Source organism: Oryctolagus cuniculus, chromosome 11, assembly GCF_051225735.1.
Source record: "Oryctolagus cuniculus isolate XC-2025 breed Fujian yellow rabbit chromosome 11, ASM5122573v1, whole genome shotgun sequence".
Lineage (NCBI taxonomy): Eukaryota > Metazoa > Chordata > Mammalia > Lagomorpha > Leporidae > Oryctolagus > Oryctolagus cuniculus.
The window spans coordinates 89,421,773-89,445,616 of record NC_142877.1 but is presented as its reverse complement, the minus strand read 5'-3'; the positions used below and the strand labels follow the sequence as shown (position 1 = coordinate 89,445,616).

General features: G+C 37.9%; 1 protein-coding gene and 1 pseudogene across 6 annotated transcripts in view; one reads left to right on the top strand and one right to left on the bottom strand.

Annotated features, from left to right (window-relative positions):
* Nucleotides 1-23,844, top strand: part of MGAT4C (MGAT4 family member C) — a 798,266-nt gene that overhangs the window by 109,270 nt on the left and 665,152 nt on the right. Inside the window, exon 3 of one of the 6 annotated variants that reach the window (XR_016216228.1) lies at nt 6,205-6,471. The exons of the other annotated variants lie outside the window; for them this stretch is intronic. The gene's annotated coding sequence lies outside the window, so the exon portion shown is untranslated. Of the gene's footprint in view, nt 1-6,204; nt 6,472-23,844 lie in introns of those variants that run through there. 6 annotated transcript variants of the gene reach the window in all.
* Nucleotides 20,342-20,716, bottom strand: LOC127491045 (large ribosomal subunit protein eL31 pseudogene; annotated as a pseudogene).

Sequence of the window (23,844 nt, the reverse complement as noted above, 5' to 3'; positions counted from 1 at the left end):
GGGCTTTGGTGTTTCCAGATGAATTTTTGGAATGCTTTCTCTAGGTCTGTGAGGGATATAATTGGTGTACTAATGGGGATGCAGTGAATCTGTAAATTCCTTTGGTATGATAATCATTTTAATGATATTAATACTTCCAATCCATGGCCGTGGGATATTTTCCATTTCATATGTCTTACCCAATTTGATTCATATTTTCTAATCTTGAGTCTTTCATATCCCTGGTTAAAAATACTCCAATTATTTGATATTTTTGTAGCTGTAATGGATTGGGTTTCTTTTATAATTTATTTCTCAGTGAGTTTCTTATCACTGTATAAAAACGCTACTGATTTTTATGTGTTCCTTTTGTAACCTGTAGCTGTTGAATTCATTTATCAGTTCTATTAGTCTCTTGGTGGGATCTTTTACTTTCTCTGTAATTATGTGCTCTGCAAATAGTTAGATTTCCTCCTGTCCTATTTGAATGCCTTTTATTTTTTGGGGGGTTGCCTAATGGCTAAAACTTAAAGTATTGTACTGGATAATGTTAGCGAGACATCCTTCTCTGTTCATAGATCTCAGAGAAAATATTTTCAGCTTTTCACTGTTCAATTGTTGTTTGGTGTGTGTTTGTCATAGATAGCCTTCTTTATGTAAAGGTATGGTCCTTCCATATCTTTTTTTTTTTTTTTTTTTTTTTATTTTTGACAGGCAGAGTGGACAGTGAGAGAGAGAGACAGAGAGAAAGGTCTTCCTTTGCCGTTGGTTCACCCTCCAATGGCCGCCGCGGCCGGCGCGCTGCGGCCGGCGCACCGCACTGATCCGATGGCAGGAGCCAGGAGCCAGGTGCTTTTCCTGGTCTCCCATGGGGTGCAGGGCCCAAGCACCTGGGCCATCCTCCACTGCACTCCCTGGCCACAGCAGAGGGCTGGCTTGGAAGAGGGACAACCGGGACAGAATCCGGCGCCCCGACCGGGACTAGAACCCGGTGTGCCGGCGCCGCTAGGCGGAGGATTAGCCTAGTGAGCCGCGGCGCCGGCCTGGTCCTTCCATATCTAATTTTTCAAGTATTTTATTATGAGTGGGTGTTTAATTTTATTGAATGCTCTTTAGAGATGTGATTTTTATCCTTGATTCTGTTGATGTAACACATTGCTGTTATTGATCTAGAAACTTAGAATCGTATCTGCATTCCTACGATATATCCCACTTTGTCAGCGTGAATGTCTTTTTGATAGATTGTTAGATTTGGTTTGCAAGGTTTTATTTTATGTCTATGTTTAATAGGAATACTGGTCTATAGTTTTTTTGTTGTTGTTGTTATTGTAATGTTGTCCTATCTAGTTTTGGAGCAGGGTCAGAGGCTTACCTCCCTTTCAATATTTTTGGAATAGTTTGATGTTAGTTCTTCCTTAATATTTGGCTGTATTTAGCAGTGGAGTCATCTAATCCCGGGTTTTTCTTTGTTGAGACTTTTATTTGCTGATTCAATATTGTTTATTCATTATGATTCTGATCAGATGTCTTTCTGGTTCAATTTTGGTAAGTTTTGTGCAGCCAGAAATGCATTGATATCTTAAAATTTTTCAATTTGCTGTCATATAGTTGTTCATAATACTACCAAATGATCTTTTGGATTTCTTTGGTTTCAGTTGAAATATCTCTTTTTCATCTCTGATTTTATTTATTTGTGTCTTTTCTCTGTTTTCTTAGTAATGATTTGCCAGCATAGTTAACATTTGCAAAAACAATTCTTCATTAATCTTTTATATTGACTGTTTAGTTTCCATTTCAACCCAATAGTAAGAAAACAGTCCAATTCAAAGAATAGATAAATAGCCATTTCTTAAAAATAAAACTTAATTGCCCTAGAGTAATGATGTTTGGTGGGGTTTTCTTCTTTCTTTATTTCTTCTTTCATTTAATATTGATATTCTCTCATTAATGTATGTTCTAGTTCTCTAATTCCGTTCTTGTATTCAGTCCACCACCAAGGCTGTCAAACTCATTTCCTTTTGAATTTTTCTTAGAGTTCCATCTTTCTGCTTAATTTCACAATCTACTTTGCATGTTGTCAAGTTTTGTTCATTAGAGCTCTTATCATAGGAGTCTTAAAAATTTAACTTAAAAAGTTGTGAAAAATTATGTATGGGCTTCAAATTATTTTTGTGCCAATATAAGCCTAAATAAAATATTTTAAAAGTAAAAAAATTAAAAAATAGATTTGTAGGTTTCTTTTCATAAATGAGTGACTCTTCTTATTTATATTTTTAAATTTAATTTTTAAAGATTTTATTTATTTATTTGAACGTCAGAGTTACACAGAAGAGGCAAAGAGAAAGAGAGAGAGAGAGAGAGGTCTTCCACCCGATGGTTCACTCCCCAATTGGCTACAACGGCCAGAGCTGTGCTGATCTGAAGCCAGGAGCTTCTTCCAGGTCTTCCACAGGGTGCAGGGGCCCAAGGACTTGGGCCATCTTCTGCTGCTTTCCCAGGCCACAGCAGAGAGCTGGATGGGAAGTGGAGCAGCTGGGACTAGAACCAGTGCCCATATGGGAGCAGTGCTTCAGGCCAGGGCATTAACCTGCTGCGCCACAGTGCCAGCCCCTAAATTTAATTTTTTGAAAGGAAGAGAGATCTTTATCCATCAGTTCACTCCTGAAATGTCTGTGCGCCAGGTTGAAGCTGGGTACCAGAAACTCAAGTTCCGGCTTTCTCATGAGTGACAGGGACATACATATTTGAACTGTTGCTGGTGCCTCCCAGGATGTGCCTTAGTAGAAAGCTGAAATCCGACAGAGAACCAAGACTGGAACACAACACAACATGGGATGTGGGTGTCCAACTGATTGATATCTTCTTTGCTATGCCAGACATCTCACCCTATTCTTAGTTTTTTGAGGAACCTCTTTATTGTTCTCCATGATAGTTCTACTAATTTGCATTCCCATTAACAATGGGTAGGTGTTCCCTTCTGGTGTCCACATCAGCATTTTTTTTTTTTTTAACTTTTGATTATAAACCTTCTACCTGGAGTGAGATGATACCACATTGTGGTTTTGATGAACATTTTCTTGATTACCTTGATAGTGACATTGGTCACTTTTATATATATATATATATTGCTTACCACTTGCATTACTTCTGAGGCATGTCTATTCATATTTTTTGTCTATACCTTAAATACATTGTCTGTTTATTGATATTGGTGATTTTAAAAAGTTCTTGCCGGTGCCATGGCTCACTAGGCTAATCCTCCGCCTTGCGGTGCCGGCACACCGGGTTCTAGTCCTGGTCAGGGCGCCGGATTCTGTCCCGGTTGCCCCTCTTCCAGGCCAGCTCTCTGCTGTGGCCCAGGAGTGCAGTGGAGGATGGCCCAAGTGCTTGGGACCTGCACCCCATGGGAGACCAGGAGAAGCACCTGGCTCCTGCCTTCGGATCAGCGTGGTGCACTGGCCACGGCGGCCATTGGATGGTGAACCAATGGCAAAGGAAGACCTTTCTCTCTGTCTCTCTCTCTCTCACTGTCCACTCTGCCTGTCAAAAAAAAAAAAAAAAAAAAAAGGAAAAGAAATGAAAGAGTAATCCTTTGTCAGGTGCAAAATTTGCCAACATTTCATTCACTCTTTTGGTTGTTATCTTCACACTGTTTTTTGTTTCCTTTGCTGTGGAGAAGCTTCTTAATTTACTATAATTCTATTTGTCCATTTTTACTTATATTCCCTGTGCTTTTGTGTACCTTTTAATGCACAGATTAGTGTGACTGATTTTGAGTTTCTCAGGATGATATTTCCTCTCTGTGCTTCACACACATACAATGAACAAAAATATTATGGGATATCACAACTGCTCTACTTCTGATCCATCTCCTTGCTAACATGCCTGGGAAAGCAAATGCATGGGCCCCTGACACCTATGTGGAAGATTCAGATGAAAATCTGGGCTCCTGGATTTGGCTTAGCCCAGCCATGGTTATTGTGACCAGTTTAGGAGAGTGAACAGGCCAATGGAAGATCTCTTTCTCTCTCTTTCTTTCCCTCTCTCCCTGTCACTCTAACTTTCAACTAAACAAATCATTTCAAAAAAGAAAGAATGTTGAGGCCATACTTTTTTGTGGAAAAAGAAGAAAAATATGAATTAATATCTAAATCTATGAATTTAGTAGACTTGTGCTTCCTTATTCTTAAAATAGAATAATGATAATTTGCAGAGTCATTGAGAAAATTCAGTGAACTCACATACATAAAGTTGTTCATACATTATTAAAGCCTAGAAATAAAATTTAGCTAGTATTTTTGGTTTTCAGAATTAGCCATTACTCATCTGCATCATAGTGTCTTCCAAAATTAATATATGTGTGAGTAGAGTGTATGTGTGTATATATATGTGTCTATGTATGTGTATGTATAAACAATACAGGGACAAGACATTACAACCCCATAAATATTAATGTTACCTCTAAATCAGCCTTTAGCTATAACAGATGTATTCACTGTGATGTTATAACACGGGAAGATGAATGAAGATTTTCATAATAAGATTTTACACCCTCAGAGGGATAAGGTCAGTCTAATATTTGTTGGTTGAAATGTTGGACAGCTGTTTGAACACATTGTCATGTGGGAAGGAAAAAGAAATAATTCATCACAATCAACAATACTCTCAGAGGGAATTGTATAGTCTCATAGCTATCATTGTATTAAATCTACTTTAAAATACACCATTGCTATACATACAAGACACTAGGTAACTGTAGTGCTATTCTTTTACATGGAAGAAACATTGTTAATATTCTATATAATTTTAGATTGACAGACTAAAAGGTGAACAGAAGTTTAATATTAAATGTAGGAAACCCAGTAAAATTTGTTAAATTTATATTTGGTATATAAACATAATAAAATGAACTGATGTAAAACTGAAGAAATTTTCAGCATTAGCCAAAATTTGTAAAACATAAGTTTATTACTGGGGCTGGAACGGTGATGTAACCAGTAAAGCTGCCTCCTGCAGTACCAGCATCCCATAACTGGTGCTGATTAGAGTTCCAGCTGCTCCACTTCCATTCCAGCTTTCTGCAATGGCATGGGAAAGCAGTAGAAGATGGCCCAAGTCCTTGGGCCCCTGTACTCGTGTGGGAGACTTGGAAGAAGCTTCTGGCTTGGATTAGCACAGCTCCAGCCATTGCTGCCATTTGGGGAATGAACCAGCAGATGGATGGAAGACCTCTCTCTCTCTCTCTCTCTCTCTCTCTCTCTCTGCCTATCTGTAAATCTGATTTCAAATAAATAAGTAAATCTTTAAAAAAAAGATAAGAATTTATTATATAGTCCTAATCAGATTTATTGAATGTAATAATATAAATGCCTGTGTGTGTGTGTGTATTGAAACCTTATGTATTTTAATGGATCAATTTCACAATAAGTAAATAGAATGAAAACTTGACCTACAGGGATTTTTGAGAATAGTTGGCATTAAAGATGGATTAAACTAAACTCTTGCATTGCTAACTTTTTTATTTTATTTATTTTATTTTTTATTATTTTTTGGCATTACAGAGGGTCTGAACATCATCTTATTTGTTATGGCAATTTATTGCTTTTATCTTTAATGGGTCAAGAACTGGCAAACATCTTTATTTAAAAAAAAAAATACTGTTTCAGGCCGGCGCCGTGGTGCAATAGGCTAATCCTCCGCCTTGTGGTGCCGGCACATCGGGTTCTAGTCCCGGTCGGGGCGCCAGATTCTGTCCCGGTTGCCCCTCTTCCAGGCCAGCTCTCTGCTGTGGCCCGGGAGTGCAGGGGAGGATGGCCTGAGTCCTTGGGCCCTGCACCCGCATGGGAGACCAGGAGAAGCACCTGGCTCCTGGCTTCGGATCAGCATGATGCGCCGGCTGCAGCACGGCGGCCATTGGAGGGTGAACCAACGGCAAAAGGAAGACCTTTGTCTTTCTCTGTCTCTCTCTCTCTCACTGTCCACTCTGCCTGTCAAAAATAAAAATAAAATACTGTTTTGCTTCCTACTTCTTCCTTTTATTTTTGGAATTAAAATTATATTGATCCAGAATAAAGAGAAGTTGATTTTATAGTTACACACTTCAAATATGTGGAAACTTTTAAAAATATTCATTATCTTTTTAATAATTAACATTTTCAAATTCTTTTCCTCCAAATTTTTATTTTACTATAATCTTAAATTTATTATTTTCTACTTTTCCAACAGATGGAATAGGAAACTGCCACAGATATGGAATGTAAAGGATGGCCCAGGTGCTTGGGCCCTGCACCCCATGGGAGACCAGGAAAAGCACCTGGCTCCTGGCTCCTGCCATCGGATCAGCGCGGTGCGCCGGCCGCCAGCGCGCCGGCCGCGGCGGCCATTGGAGGGTGAACCAACGGCAAAGGAAGACCTTTTTCTCTGTCTCTCTCTCTCACTGTCCACTCTGCCTGTTAAAAAATAAAAAAATAAATAAAAAAATAAAAAAATAAAATAAAATTCTCGTACTTTCTTCAGAGGCAGGACAGGTTCATGGGTATGTGAACAAAGCCACACAGTTAAAATGCTTAGTTTTGGGTTCTGATACTTGTTTTCAACATTTTAAAAAAATTTTTTGATAGGCAGAGTTAGACAGTGAGAGAGAGAGAGAGAGAGAGAAAGGTCTTCCTTTTTCCCTTGGTTCACCCACCAAGTGGCCACTATGGCCGGCACATTGTGGCTGGCGCACTGCACTGATCCGAACCCAGGAGCCAGGTGCTTCCTCCTGGTCTCCCATGAGATGCAGGGCCCAAGGACCTGGGCCATCCTCCACTGCCTTCCCGGGCCACAGCAGAAAGCTGGACTGGAAGAGGGGCAACCGGGACAGAATTTGGCTCCCCAACCAGGACTAGAACCTAGGGTGCCGGTGCCGCAGGCGGAGGATCAGCCTAGTGAGCTGCGGTGCCAACGATATTTGTTTCCTTGAAAATTTTAAAAGTTTTTCACAAGGAGGACCACATTTTCACTTTGCACTAGTTCATTCAAATTGTGTATCTGAAACAGAATAAATAACAGAAATAAAGGGTATAGCCAACTCTGTATTTATATAATTCAATGTATTAGCAATTTTATAAAATACCATTTTAAATAACTTTTTTTTTGTGAGGTTAACCCTCTCTAGTTTCCATATTTCTTTTCTCTTATCATTTATCCCACATTACTGGTATCTTCTAGAAAAAAGTGTTGTGTAACTAAAAAGAAATACAAGAAACAAGAAGCAGTGTTTCATGAGTCAGTGTATTGAGCAACCACAGAAAAAGTTGTCTAGTCTCATTTCCAAAACTATGTGGCAGATGGACTTGGGTACGTTTCCCAGATCTCCTTCAGTGATCAGTGTCATCTCTCCGGCCATTATGAATGCTGGAAGCTAATGTTCACATCTAGGCTCCCCCATAGTTCTCTGTACTGATTGATAAGGAGCAGTTCAAAGGAGAGCTAGGGATAGACTTTAACTTAAACAGACACAGCTTTAGCCTTTTGGTTCTTTCTCCTTCACTATCCTACTTGACATTTTGCTTTAGTCAATTAATTATTTGAATACAAATTCCTTTGCAAGCTTGATTTCTAATTTAAGTCAAACATGGATTTAAGACACAAGTTGTATAGAAGTTAACACAGAATATATCTTTGGTAGTGGAACCAAAGAGACAATTATGAATAAACTTGGAGAAATTAATTTATAGATACATTAAGGAATGTCAACTTCCTAGCATACATGTTGAAGAGTATTTATCATATCTTTATTTCCATAGAATGTCTACAGGAAGTGAGAAGGAGATGTCCAATTTGATAGTGAAAAAAAATCTCACTTTTAATACATTAAGCTCCAATGACAATGAAGTTGAAAGGTTTTAGTATGTTTACTGGATATTCTTTTAGCTTATGTGAATTTTTATAGGAAATAAGTAGGAATAAGAATTGTTTGTCACATATTAAAAACATAATAATCTCAGAAAAACATTTATTTAAAGGAGAGATTTTCTAAGGCCAAGAACTAATAATTCTAAACTGTCAATATAATCAGAAAAAAAATTGTACCTGTTTACAGGACTAAGATATTTTTTGTGTTTTTAAGAGAATTAATGCTAACCAAGAGTGTTAATACACATATAATTTCTAAAATTTTCTTACCTGCAGATGAAAAAACAAAATGTCTATTGAGGTTTATTTTGAGTCCTATAAGTAAATTTGTGAAACTATCAAGATTCAGATAGTCTGGACTACAGAACCTGTAATAATGAACATTTCTAAGAAATATTCAAAACATAGTTAATCATAATACTTCTATAACTGATCATGATAAAAACTATTTCTAGGAATTTATAGACCTTAAGATTTTAATATCTCTGCTTCTGAGCACAAAAGTAACATGATTGCCATAATTTTATCATCAATATGTACAAGCTGAAAATATAAACAATCAATGAACATTTTATCAACTGAAATACTTCGAAAGGGCAACATCTGCTAGCATTTTTGTTCTCCTCTTGTGCCTTTTGGTTATTCCAGTGTGTTGCATGCTTTGGAAGATAAGAATTTCTTTTCTCAACACAAGACTCTGTTGAAGCTTTTGCTTATTACTTTAGCTGTAGAGGTAAGGTCTGCTTACCGTCTTCATAATGGGATCTTTACAACAAGTACATTTCCACTTATACTACCATAATAATATTCCTTTAAGAAAACTTTAATCATAACATCACACATTGAAAAGGAATTCTAGAGACTGTGCAAAATGACATATTCTTTTCTAAGATAAGAATGTAGTAGCTGACAAAGTGGAAAAGCTGGCCCAAAGTTCCATGTCGCGTAGTCAATCTAGTGCTAAAAGTTCCTGATACCTGTTAAGTATTTTATACTACGTTGTTCTTCTCTTATAAAATGCCAGTTTCTCTAAAGTAATTTCTTCTTAAACATCAGCCAAAAATTCCTCTTTCCTAGAGGGTCTCATAGTTGATTAGATCTCATATGAAGCTTTCTGGATTATATTCCATCCTGATCCTTGAAATTTATATTTTGGTACATCTGTTCATCCCACTGGTATAGCATAAAAACTTTACATTTTTCTCTTTCATAACATTTCTGCTAGCTAGAATGTCATTCCTGTTTCTAAATCCATCCTAATCCCCATCCAGCTTCTATAAGTTGTGTGAACCTCCAATTCTGTTATGAAAACTCTCCTAACTTTCCACATTACTTTGAGATTTGATAATTCCTAATGCAATATACTGTGGGGAGCAATTTGGACTATACTGTTACTGGAATTAAGACTTATTCTATGCATCTGCTCTCCCACAATATGGCGCTGGGAGAGAAGAAAGAGGCTTCTACACAGCTGCCTCCAGTTCAGCCAATAAACTGTAGGACTTGCTCCTGATTGGAGAGCAGCGTACTCGGCGTGTGGGCAGCCGAGTTAGGATTGGCGGAGGAGGACTATAAAGGAGGAGAGAGACGGCATGCACCAGGAACATCTAAGAGGAACATCTAAGAGGAACATCTAAGGGGAACACCTGTGCAGCCCCCGAGAGAGCCGGCCGGCGGTGTGCCGCTCCCCTGCGGAAGTGGGGAATGTGGCCAGGGGGAACTGCCCTTCCACGGAGGTGGAAGGGATGGTAGCCAACCCGGGAAGGACCAGCAGCCAACCCGGAAAGGACCAGCAGCCAACCCGGGAAGAACCAGCAGCAAACCCGGGGAGGGCCGAGCAGACGAAAGAACAGCGCAGGGTCCTATGTCGTTCCTCCACGAAGAGGGGGAGCGACATAATGGTGCCGTGACTCGGATGTGAAGCCTAGGCAGGGCTTAGTGTCATTCCTCCACGAAGAGGGGGAGCGACAATATACTGTAAGTTTAGCACTTCTTTATGTGCTTTTCCTTGGCTAACCAGCTTCTTAATGGCAAGCACTTTTGGCTATTTAAGGTCCCTTCCTCCCTTCTTCCCTCCTTCCCTCCCTCCCTCTTTTCCTTCCCTTCCCTTCCCTTCCCTTCCCTTCCCTTCCCTTCCCTTCCCTTCCCTCCCCTCCCCTCCCCTCCCCTCCCCTCCCCTTCCCTTCCCTTCCCTTCCCTTCCCTTCCCCCTCTCTGTCCCTCCCTCTTTCCCTCCCCTCCCCTTCCCTTCCTTTCTCTTTTTTCCATCCATCCATCCATCCATCCATCCATCCATCCATCCATTATGTTTAACAAGATCTTGCAAGATGAAAGTGTCAGTTTTTGTAGTATATGTTGGCAGAAAAATTTTGTTAAAAAGCAAGACAATTTTGGAAAAGGCAACTCTTGTCTGTCCTAGACAAATACTGGAAATAAATTTCTTTTGCGTCAGAATCTGATTGGTGTTCCTAGATATTATGTCTGCATCTTTCTCTAAGAAAAGTTTCAAACATTAATTCTGTTCATAATTTGAGAGGATGAGGGAAAAATATGGGAGTTTGCTTAAAAAAATATGCTGCTCAGTGTGTATGAAAGAAGGCAAAATATGAAAAATAATCACTAAAGTAACTTGGTTATTACTACCTGTGTCTTTATGTTGCTCGCTCTTTCTTTCTGTCTGTCTTTCTGTCTTTCTGTCTGTCTTTCTGTCTGTCTTTCTGTCTCTTTCTGTCTGTCTTTCTGTCTTTCTGTCTGTCTTTCTGTCTGTCTTTCTGTCTGTCTTTCTGTCTGTCTGTCTTTCTGTCTTTCTGTCTTTCTATCTTTCTTTCTACAGGCAGAGTGGACAGTGAGAGAGAGAGACAGAGAGAAAGGTCTTCCTTTTCCGTTGGTTCACCCTCCAATGGCCGCTGCAGCCAGCGTGCTGCGACCAGCGCACTGCGCTGATCCGAAGCCAGGAGCCAGATGCTTCTCCTGGTCTCCCATGTGGGTGCAGGGCCCAGGGACCTGGAACATCCTCCACTGCACTCCAGGGCCATAGCAGAGAGCTGGACTGGAAGAGGAGCAACCGGGACAGGACCGGCGCCCCAACCGGGACTAGAACCCGTGGTGCCGGTGGCACAGGCGGAGGATTAGCCTATTGAGCCGCAGCACCGGCCTATGTTGTTATTTCTAAAACTCTTATAGGAGATAAATCAAGTGTCAGAGTTCCTCATGCAAAGCCTGGTGCTGGAGAGAGGTGAGGGAGCTGATGCTGTGACATCATAAGCTAAGCCTCTGCCTGTGGTGCCTGCATCCCATCTGGATGCCTGTTCGTGTCCTGGCTTCTCCTCTTCCTAACCAGCTCTCTGCTATGGCCTGGGAAAGTAGTGTAAGGTGACCCAAGTGCTTGGAACCTTGCACCCACGTGGGAGACCAGGAGGAAGTTCCTGGCTCCTGGCTTTGGATTGGCCCAGCTCCAGCCATTGTGGCCATCTGGGGAGTGAAGCAGCTGATGGAAGATTCTCTCTCTCTCTCTCTTTTTCTGTCTCTCTCTCTCTTTGGTTCTGCTTCCACCTTTCATATAAATAAAACCTTTAAAAAAAAAAAAAAAACCTGCCTGTTTCAAAACTCTGCCCCTTAAGTGTGGCTTTGGAAAATTAATTTCACTACGTATTTCCAATCAAGTCTACTATTAACAATTGTTGGGTAAATAAAATATGTCTTATAAGGCTATTGTTAAGCCTGATGAGAATAGCTTACATTCCCAGTATACATATTAGGTACTTTATGACTTAGATATCCTTAGACATTATTCTATTAATATTAAAAGCATGATAGGCACGTGAAGTTAACTGAAATACTGACTTCATAGAAAATTTGGAAGTTAACTGTAGTTAATATGTTTGTTTTATTTTGCATCATGCAAAAAAACTTTCAAATAGTAGTCAATCTTCCATTTTAGTTTGCGGTGGGAAGTGAGGCTGGTACTCCACATACAAGAAGCCAGAGGTTAGTTCTCACATTTCTCCAGGTTAGCACAGCCAGAGGGCTGACCCATGACTTCCACTGGGAACGATGTTCTCTCCCAGAAGTGTAAAACTTGTTCCCCAAGAACACAGACAATTTAAACAACAGAATAAAAATAACTTTCATAAATTCTTTCAAAAATAATTGAATCAATGTACCATAATCCCTGAATATGGTTAAATATAATTAAAAATTAGGTCATTATTTTGATTAGTGCCCTTTTGTCATCGGTCAGCTTTGGAGCAGAAATCAAATGAAGGAACCTCAAAAAGGTTTATGAAAAATGAACACTATCTTTAATTCTACTTCATTTGGACATTTTGAAGTATGTTGATATTATTGTACTTTGGTTCCTTTGATCAAACTGTTGCTTAAAACAGTTACTTCTTGAGATTCTTTGATACTTCTGACTTTTTCCCCTGAGTCTCACATTAATTCTGATAACACATGACACTCTCTGAATATATGGCACCTTTAGAGTTTGTTGCTTACAAATCAAGGACTTGACGTGATAAAGATATGAATTTATTTGCCTTTGAAATTTTAAGTAATAGAGAGCCCTGAATTTATTTGGTCATTACTTGAATGTTTAGCTTTATGTATATTAAAGCAATTAATCTATTCTTTTGAAAAAGGATTGAGGATGTAGATGAATACAATAGCAGAGCTAGAGCTCTATTATCTTAACAATTGAATTTTCATATATCCTTTTGCAAGTCCTTATACTTTCAGATGTTTCATAGTGTTTATATTCCTTGAAACACTTCATACTGTGTTTTGGTAAAAAACTCCATCATTTGCAAGTTTTATGTTAGAGAAGTTCTATAATATCAATAGAGCTTAATTTTCTCAGGTGTGAAAAAGATAAATAATTACTTTTTTATAAAGTTTCACTTTTTAGAAAAGATTAAGTGCATTATTACAATACACTACATAATGTTCTTTTTATTTCTTCTTTAAAGGTTTTGTTTATTTATTTGAGAGGTAGAGTTACAGACAGTGAGAGGGAGAGACAGAGAGAAAGGTCTTCCTTATGCTGGTTCACTCCCAAATGGCCGCAAGGGCTGGAACTGTGCCGATCTGAAGCCAGGAGCCAGGTGCTTCTTCCAGGTCTCCCATGTGGGTGCAGGGGCCCAAGCACTTGGGCAATTTTCTACTGCTTTCCCAGGCCACAGCAGAGAGGTGGATTGGAAGAGGAGCAGCAGGGACCAGAACCAGCACTCACATGGGATGCTGGTGCCGCAGGTGGAGAATTAACCTACTATGCCACGGTACTGGCCCTATAATGTTCTTTTTAAATCAAAATGCATTGCAGGATCAATATTTAGAATAATAATAAAAGTCTTAACATTATTCTTAATTATAAAACAAGTTTCAATAAAGTTATGGTCATGTATTTTCAAATATAATCAAAGCATCTTCTTCTGAATCTATAAAGATAGAACTCAGTCTATATGAACCTACTATTATATACACATCAACTTTTCTTGGTCTCTTTAAAAAGACTATTAAGAAGTAATTCTGTTGAGATGTAACTTAATTTAAATAATGCTTATTACTTTTTTGAGAGTTATTAAGGCACAATCACAAGGCTAGTGAAAAGCTGAATTTGCTTTACATGAAATTTTTACCTATATATGTATCTTGCATTTTAATGTACTGAGGGAGGGAGAACAGTCTTTTTGAACAATTTAACTTCTATATGTAGCCCTGTGCATACAAAACCAGGATACAATTATGGTGAATGTTTGTGGTATTGTCATTGTTGCATTTATTATTTTTATTGTAATTTTTCAAAGCATTAAAAGTGATTTATTCATGTATCATAGAAGAATTTGATTCTGGGAACAGTTTGCTTTTTCCTTGAAAGAATTTCTGATGTGCCCTAAAACCTTTTATATATGCACTACATATGTATATAAATACATATGTGATGCACAGATTTTTGAATATATGAATTTCTCTGAGTTTATTTAACTACATATTTGTCAGTTACTGCTCATCTGGTTCCAATATGGGCACATTTATGTGGATGTACGTTAAGTTTACATTTTGTGTTCATCAGCTGTTGCTTTGGCTCTCTTGAGAGATTCTTTGCTATTGTGAATAGACATTAGAGAAAAATAGGTATTTGATAATGATAACACCAACGTATCACACATATGGGAACTTAAAATGTTTCTGGAAATGTGTGTATTGTTCTTTTATTTCATTTTCCATGAAAGTTTTGAATTTCGTATACATGTCCTAAATGTAATTCTGTTTTGGTTGATATTTTCAGTGACTTCAATATAAATTTTCTGATGAGTTTGACGATATATAAATTATATACTAGTTTATGGTCAAAATATCAGAAATGGAGTAAACAAATAAAAAAATCCCTTTTTCCTCCTTGACAGACAGAAATAATAGTCTCTGGTACACTAGAAACAATCGAAGTGCTAACATTGCTACAGCATACTGATTTCTTGACTGTAGAATACATTGTAATTGGACAGAAAAATATCCTATTTCATTTGTGGCAGTGTTGTCAGAAGTATGTAATTTAGAATTATATATTAAATGAATTTAAATATGTCCCTTGGATTTATATATTTACCTACCACATTTGAATTAAACTGCCCTTCTATATGGTAATAAGAAGATATAGAATCCCTATTTAATGATGAAGAATGATTAGAATTTTAACATTTCTTTTGGAATATAAATTAATCCTCTAGTTAGTAAAAATGGAGAAGAATGTGCCTTGTTGCTCTAAAGCACTTAACAGAGAATGCTATCTTGCCCATTAACTAGGAGCTTAGTGCTTTTTTTTTTTTCCCTTGCATGTTTTTCTAATCAAGGACATACTTTCTCCCCTGAGGCACGTGGGAGTTTAGCAATTACTTGCAGCTCTAACACTAGGCAATTTCTACTGGGACTGCAATCTGTTAGAGTTCAATTTTCTCAACCACAGACAAAATGATCAGAATGAATTTGTTCCTTCAGAATGAAACCAAGTGAATAAACTAAATGTGATTGAAATGAACTTATGTGGCACTCATACATAAATCAACAGAATACCCCAGCACACATCCCAACTGTACCTGCTTATAGAATATGTTTTATATTACAGCAGCTGTTTGAAAGTTTTTCTCGGATGTTGCAAAGAATATTTTATAAATACTAATAAATTTCAATGTAAGTGTAATAATTATAATTATGCATAGATGTTGCCATGTCATCCAGTAAAGAGCTTGCAGTGCATTATACATCTTCCAACATACTAGATGTAAGAGTGTTTGTGGCTCTACGAGGTTAGCAATGCTAGGCAGTAATAAGTGTTTCTGTCTTTGCCATTGTACTAGTTCAAAACACAAGTGTATGCATGCTTTTTAAAATTCATGCTTATTTCAGGATGGAAGAGGTTAAGCTTTTTATATGTTTATTGAGAACTTTATAGTTTTTGTTTATTCATGCTCTATATGTTATTCAATTGGATTTTTAAATTTGTCTTTTTTTTCCTTGAATAAATCCATTCCCATGTAAGAAATTGAATCTCTTTTCATATGTGTTGCAGATTTTCCTCCAGATTTGATTATGACACAGACATACCACTCCAAGAAATCCATCCAACAAATACATATGAGTATATATATAAAGATATACTTCATTGCCACATTACTGGTAAAAAGAAGGACTGGAATTTAGATAAATTTAGTTAACAGAGTACTCATAGATAAATTATTCTGTGTCCAATTAAGACAATATGAAGTTATTAGAATGAAGTATATATATTTGTAATATTCAAAATACATTATGGGAGAAAGTCGATAATGAAGAGTGATTTGAATTGACAGGCATATTAGAATCGGGGATGAGAGTTTCACATTTCATTATATAATCTTCATGATTAGTTTATTACAGTGAATTTGCATTACATTTGTTATACCACCATTAACAACATCAATACAGTTGTCATTGTGGTTAGAATTATTCAAGTATAGAATCATTGCTTAACTTTTAGTAACAATGTTACATTTTTATTTTTTTAATTTAACTTAAAAAATTTCCAGTAATAAATATATACAAGTTTAGGAACATAGTGGTATTTTCCATCCTACCCTCCATCCCACCTGTGCTCTTACCCTACCTCTTCCTTCCTCTCTTATTCCTTCTCTTAATTTTTACAATGATCTAATTTAGCTTATACTCATCAGATTAACCATACACTAAGTAAAGAATTCAACAAATAGTAATCCACCTCAATGGTGGAAACTAGGGCTATAAACAATCTCAAAATGTGAATTTGACTCCAGTGCATTACTTTTTTGGTACCCTATTAGTTACCACAGACCATGGAAAACATGTGGTTCTTTGTCTTTTTGGGACTAGATTATTTCACTAAGTATAATGGTTTCCAGTTGAATCTATTTTGTTGCAAAAGAGAAGAGTTCAGTCTTTTTTACAGCTGAGTAGTATTTCATACTATGTATTCCATATATATATATATATGGGTATATATATATATATATTCCATATATATTTTTATACATACCACAATTTCTATATCCAGTCATCTGTTAGTGGACATCTGGGTTGATTCCATATCTTAGCTATTGTGAATTGAGCTACAATGTACATGGAACTACAAATAACCCTTTCATATGCTGATTTCATTTCTCTTGGGTAAATTCCCAGGAGTGGGATGAATGAGTCATATGATAGATCTATTTTCAGCTTTCTGAAGTCTCTCTATACTGTCTTGCACAATGGCTGTAATAGTTTACATTCCTATGAACAGTGGATTAGGTTACCTTTTCCCTTATATCCTTGCCAAAATTCATTGTTAATTTAGGTATGAGAGCCATTTTAATGGGTGAGGTGAAACATCATTGTGGCTTTGATTTGCATTGTCTTGATGGTTAGTGATCCTGAACATTTTTTTTTATGCTTCTATTGGCCATTTGGATTTCCTCTTTTGGAAAATGCCTGTTCAAGTCCTTTCCCTATTTTGAAATGGAGATGTTTGTTTTGTTATTGTTGAGTTTCTTGAGCTCTTAGAAATTCTGGATATTAATCCTTTATCAGTTGTCTAGTTTGCAAATATTTCCTGCCATTATGTCAGTTGCCCTTTCACTTTGCTGAGTGTATCCTTTGCAGTGCAGAAGCTTCTCAGATTGATGTAATCCTATTTGCATATTTTGACTTTGGTTACCTGTGCTTATGAGGTCTTTTCCAGGAAGTCTTTCCTATGCCAATGTCTTGCAGATTTTCCCCAATGTTATTCTTTAGTAATTTTCATGGTATCAGGTCATAGATTTAGATCCTTAATCCATTTTGAGTTGATTTTTGTATAAGGTGTAAGGTAGGGGTCTAGTTTGTATTTCTACATGCTGAGATCCAATTTTCTCAGAATCATTTGTTGAAGAGAATGTCCTTTTTCAGGAATTGATTTTAGCTCCTTTGTCAAAGATTAGTTGGTTGTAGATGCATGGATTATTTCTGGAGTTTCTATTCTGTTCCGTTGTTCCACGTATTTATTTTGGGGGCAGTACCAGGCTGTTTTGATTATAACTTCCCTGAAGCATGTCTTGAAATTCAGTCTGTGATGCCTCTGGCTTTGTTACTTTTCTTTAAGGTTGATTTTGCTATTCAGGGTCTCTTGTGTTTCCATATGAGTTTTAATCTTTTTTGTAGTTCTGAGAAGAAAAATGTTATTGGATTTTGATTGGATCACCTTGAATCTGTAAATTACTTTCAGTAGTATGGATATCTTAAAGATATTAATTCTTGCAATCCATGAACATGGAAGATTTTTCCAATTTGTTATATATTCTATTCCTTTCTTTACTGTTTTATAATTTTCTTTGTAGAGATCTTTGACTTTATTGGTTAAATATATTACAGGGTGTATAATTTTTATAGCCTTTGTGAATGGAACTGATCTTGCAAGTTCTTTCTCAGCCATGACATTTTCTGTGTACAAAGTCTATTGATTTTCATTTGCTTATTTTATATCCCACAAATTTATCAAACTCTTTTATGAGTCTCTTAGTATAGTCTTTTGGGTTCCCCTATTTAAAGAATCATATCATATGCAAATAGAGATAATTTTACTTCCTACTTTCCAATTTCCATTCCTTTGATTTTCTTGCCTAGTGGCTCTGGCTAAAATATCCAGGACTATTTGAAAAGCAATGGTGAAATTATAGATCCATGTCTGGTTCCAGATCTTAGGGGAAATACTTCCGGCTTTTCCCCGTTCAATAAGATGCTGGCTGTGGGTTTGTCATGAGTTGCTTTTAATGAGTTGTGCAGTGTTCCTTCTAGTTCCAGTTTGTTTAACGTTTTTATCATGAAAGGATGTTGTATGTTAACAAATACTTTCTCTGAATCTATTGAGATAATCATATGGTCTTTATTCTATAATTTTTTAATGTGATGTATCATACTATTTGATTTATAAATTTGAAACATCTCTGCATACCAGAAATAAATCCCACTTGGTCTGGGTATATGATCTTTCTGAAGTACTTTTGGATTCAGTTAGCTAGTATTTTGTTGAGGATTTATGGGACTATATTCATCAGGTATATTAGTCAATATTGGTTGTATATTTTTCTGATTTTTGAATTAAGGTGATTCTGACCTCATAGAAGGAGTTTGTGGGGATTCTCTCCCTTTCAATTGTTTTGAATAGCTTTAGCAATATTGGAATTATTTCTTTAAAAGTCTAGTAGAGGGGCTGGCTCTGTGGCGTAGTGGGTTAAACTGCCGCCTGCAGTGCTGGCATCTCATATGGGTGCTGGTTTGATACCTGGCTCTTCTACTTCCAATCCAGCTCTCTACTATGACCTGGGAAAGCAGTAGAAGATGGCCCAAATCCTTGGGCCCCTACACCCTCATAGGAGATCCAGAGGAAGCTCCTGGCTCCCAGCTTTGGATCGGTGCAGCTCTAACCATTGTGGCCAATTGAGGAGTGAAGCAGCAAATAGAAGACCTCCCTATCTCTCTGCCTCTACCTTTCCTTCTCTCTTTGTGTAACTCTGACTTTTAAATAAATAAATAAATCATTTTTTAAAAAAATGTCTAGTAGAGCCGGCGCCGTGGCTCAATAGGCTAATCCTCCACCTTGCGGCGCCGGCACACCGGGTTCTAGTCCCGGTCAGGGCGCCGGATTCTGTCCCGGTTGCCCCTCTTCCAGGCCAGCTCTCTGCTATGGCCAGGGAGTGCAGTGGAGGATGGCCCAGGTGCTTGGGCCCTGCACCCCATGGGAGACCAGGAAAAAGCACCTGGCTCCTGGCTCCTGCCAGGATCAGCGCGGTGCGCCGGCTGCAGCGGCGGCCATTGGAGGGTGAACCAACGGCAAAGGAAGACCTTTCTCTCTGTCTCTCTCTCTCACTGTCCACTCTGCCTGTCAAAAAAAAAAAAAAAAAAAATGTCTAGTAGAATTCGGTCATGAAGAGGTCAGGTACTGGGGCTTTTCTTTGTTGGGAGGGCCTTTATTACTAACTCATTCTCAGTTTTGGTTATTGGTCTGTTTAGGTTTTCTATATCTTCTTAATTTTGATGTGTCCAGGAATCTATTTATTCTAGATTTTCCAATTTGTTGATATATAACTGCTTATAATAATTCCTGATGATTCTTTTTGTTTTGATATCCATGTTATACCTCCCTTTTGATTTTCTTGATTTGGGTCTTCTGCTTTTTTTTTTTTTTCTTAGTGATCCAATGCTATATCAATTTTGTTTATTTTTTCAAAAAAAAACTTCATTCCACTGAGTTTGCATTGTTTTTTGGTTTCAATTTTTTAATTCTCTAATTATAATTATTTCTCCTGCTAATTTTGACTTTGGGTTGTTGTTGTTTACTATGTGCTTGAGATGAATTTATAGCTCATTTATTTGCCTTTCCAGTTTCCTGATATAGACATTATTTACTGCAAGTTTCCCTCTTAACACTGCTGTTGCTACATCCCATAATTTTTGATATATTGTCATCTTGATTCATTCTCAGAAATTATTTGATTTCCATTTTGAGTTCTTCTATGACCCACTATTTATTCAGGACCATGTTGTTCAGTCTCCATGTATTTGCATATGTTCCAGAGATTCTTGAGTTTTTAATTTCCAGCTTCATTCTATTGTGGTCAGAAAAGAAGCAAGGTATAATATAAATTTTTTTTTCAATTTGCTGATACTTGGTTTATGACTTAGCATATGTGCTATTGTAGAGAGTTCCATGCGCTGATGAAAACAATGTTTATTCTGCAATCGTGGGATAAAAGATTCTGTAGATATCAGTTAGGTCCATTTGATCCATACTGTCAATTAGCTCTGTTGTTTCTTTGTTGATTTTCTATGTAGTTAATTTGCCAATGAATGAAAGCAGAGTGTTGGCATCCCCCATGACTATTATATTGGAGTCTGTTTCTCCCTTTAGATTTTTTTTTTTTTTTGCAGTTTTACAACTTTTATCAGTTCTCATCCACACTGACTATCTGTAGATTTTTGAAAGTAGTGGCAGGTACATAGGTAACCAAAGTATAGAGCTTGTTTGGTGAATCTTCATCCTCATTACGTTTTCTCGACAACCTCATGTGGATGCAGTATGGGACGTGCCTTATTCCTCTGGCCCAGAAGGATTTGTTGAGCCTGGTATCAATGTGCACATCTGGAGTCCCCATTTCTTTCATGGCAAACTTCTGGATCTCTTTGAGTGCCCGAGGGGCACGCTTCTTGAAGCCCACGCTGTGGATGCGCTTGTGAATGTTGATGGTATACTCGCGGGTCACCACTTCGTTGATGACAGAACAGCCCTTCTTCTCGCCACCCTTCTTAGCCGGAGCCATCTTGTAGGGCCCAAGCTGGAAAGGCCCCTTTAGATCTTTTAATATTTGTTTTAAAAGCCAGGTGCCCTGGCACTGGGTGCATGTATTCACTATTTATTATAGTCATATCTTCCTTTTGAATTGATCCCTTTATCATTACATACTACCCTTGTGTCTCTTAACCTGTGTTTTGGTGAAGTCTATTTTGTCTGATATTAGAATGACCAAAGCCTCTCATTTTTGCTTTGCATTAGCTTGCAATAACTTTTTCCATCTCTCTCTTTAATTCTTTGTGTCTCTTTGTTGATGAGGTGTGTTTTTTATAGGTAGAAAATAGATGGGTCTTGTTTTCTAATCTATTCCCCCAGTCTGTATCTGTTAAATGGAGAACTTATGTCATTTACATTCATAGTTACTGTTGATAAATAATGATTAGGACCAATTATTTTTCCATAAATATTTCTATTGTTTGTTGTGTATTCCCCTTGTACTTTTACTGGGAGATTTTCTGCCTTCATATTCTTTCATAATTATGAACTCTCTTTCTGTGCTTCTGGGTGTAACACATGCTTAAGTATCATTTGTAAGGCTGGATGAGTAACTGACAAATTCTTTCAATTTCTGTTTATTATGAGAGGTTTTATTTCTCCTTAATTGATAAATGAGAGCTTTGCAGGGTACAGTATTCTGGGTTGACAGTTTTATGTTTTCTTTTTAGGACTTGGACTATGTCTCTCCATTCTCTCCTTTCCTGTAGGGTTTCTGAATAGAAGTCAGCCTTGAGTCTAATTGGAGATTCTCTGAAAGTAATCTGGCATTTCTCTTGTGAACACCTTAGAATCTTTGTTTTACTGTTGAAAGAATGACTACAATGTGTCATGGTGAAGATCTTTTCTGATCATGTCTATTAGGAGTTGTGTGTTTCTTATGTATTTGGTTGCCCATTTCGTTCTCCATATTAGAGCAATTTTCTTTAGTTATTTCACTGAATAGCACTTCTAATCCATTCCTTATTTACACACCTTCAGAATAACCTAAGGCATCTACGTTGAGACCTTTATACTATCTCATAAACTTGCAACGCTGTTTTTATTTTTTATAACTTCTTCTTTTTTTTTTTTTTTTTTTTTTGTCTGAGATATTTCCAAAGATTTGTCTTCTAGCTTGGATTTTCTTTCTTCTGCATCACTAAGTCTGTTTTTAAGACCTTCCACTATATTTTTATTTAACATTGATTTCATCATTTCTAACATGTCAGTTTGATTTCTCTTCAAATTCTAAATTGGGAAAATTTTTCCTCCATGTCATATATGGATTTCTGGTTTTTTTTTAAAGATTATTTTATTTATTTACTTGAAAGCCAGAGTTACACAGAGAGAGAAGGAGAGGCAGAGAAAGAAAGAGAGAGAGAGAGAGAGAGAGGTCTTTCATCTGCTGGTTCACTCCCCAGTTGGCCAAAAGGGCTGGAGCTATGCTAATACAAAGCCAGGAACCAGGAGATTCTTCCGGGTCTCCCATGTGGGTGCTGTCGCCCAAGGACTTGAGCCATCTTGTACTGCTTTCCCAGGCCTTAGCATAGAGCTGGATCAGAAGTGGAGCAGCAGGGACTTGAACCAGAGCCCATATGGGATGCTGGCACTGCAGGTGGCAGCTTTGCCTGTTACACTACAGCACCAGCCCCATTTAGATTTCTTAAATGTGAATTTGCTTCTCATTGCTTCTGAGTGACCCTATGATCAATCTTTTGAATTACTTTTCAGCCATTTCCTCAATTTCTTCATCTTCATATTCTAATATTAAAGTATTGTAGTATTCATTTGGGGGAGTCATATTATCTTCCTCATTCTTGTTTCTCTAATTTCTGGATTTATTTTTAAGCATTTGTCCAAGTAATTGTTGATTTTCTCCTAAGGATTTTTTAACTATGCTCCTGTGACTTAGCAGAGTGTCTGCTGTTTTAAGAATACCCATAGGTATGTATTGGTTGTGGCCAGGGAGCTCTGGTAGTGTTCCAACTTTGGGCCAGTATCCAGGATGACACCCAATTTGGGCTTGGAAGATCTCTTCTGTGATCAGCATAGGGGAGTGCATGATCACCTCTTTTGGCATAATCACATCCTCACTTCCTGTCTTCCAAGGTGATCAGTGTCCAGGGTTAGCCCACAGTGGGTACAACACTTACCTGTGCTGTCTCATGAACTGCACAAAAGCTCTGTGCAGTTCTTCTGTGGATGCGTCCCACTTCAGTACACACCCTGAACAGTCAGAGAGGTCTGAGCCTCTGGGGCTGGACACAGTGATTGCCCAGAGACCCAGCTACACCCTCTCCCCTATTGTATATTCACAGAATTCCCACAGTTATAGCACCCAAGGCTCCCATAGTCATGGTGTTCAGAGGATCCACACCGCACCACTAGCTTGTGCCATCCTTGGGAGCAGATGTTCACAGAGTCAGATGCTTGTGGGTGCTCCAAATTGGCAGTTTGAGCCTCAGAGCCTGTAATGTATTGAGAGACCGGGGCATCTCACAGTCCTAGGTGGGTGCCCAGCCTTATATCAACCCTCCCAGGCAGACTCAAAATCAATGGGAAACATGAATTTTTCCCTCTGGCAAAATCCATGGATTACATGCAGCACAAAGACTCCAGAACAGCTACTGGTGTCACAATGGCAGCTTTCCTGCCAGTTTCCGGGCGCCCTTGTGAGGGGTTGGGGAGAAAGAAAGATACTTTTCTTTTTACTGGGTTAGGTGGGTGCCTTGACCCTGTCAGGTCTCCAGGCTAGACTCAAAGACGGTGTGGTCTGCAGCCTCTTCTTCCAGCAGTATCACCAGTTGTGTGGGCTGCGGCATTCAAAGCTGTGTATTCTCTGGCTCTTGGCTGTGGGGATCATGTATTTTGTCTGCACTAGTTGCTGTGCATCCACACCTTCCATGATGACCCACTGAATCTCTCTTCCTTCTGTGGAATTTCACTGCAGATTTCTCTCCAACTCACCCCTGGAAATGCACTTCCTCCACTTTTTTTTTTTTTCCTGCTGTTTTCCATTCCTGTAAGCAGTGTGTTTTCCCTATTTAGCTGCGTTGAAATCTCCAGGTTGCACTTAACAATAAGTTTATATATAGATTTCTGTTATCCTAAGGAAAAGAT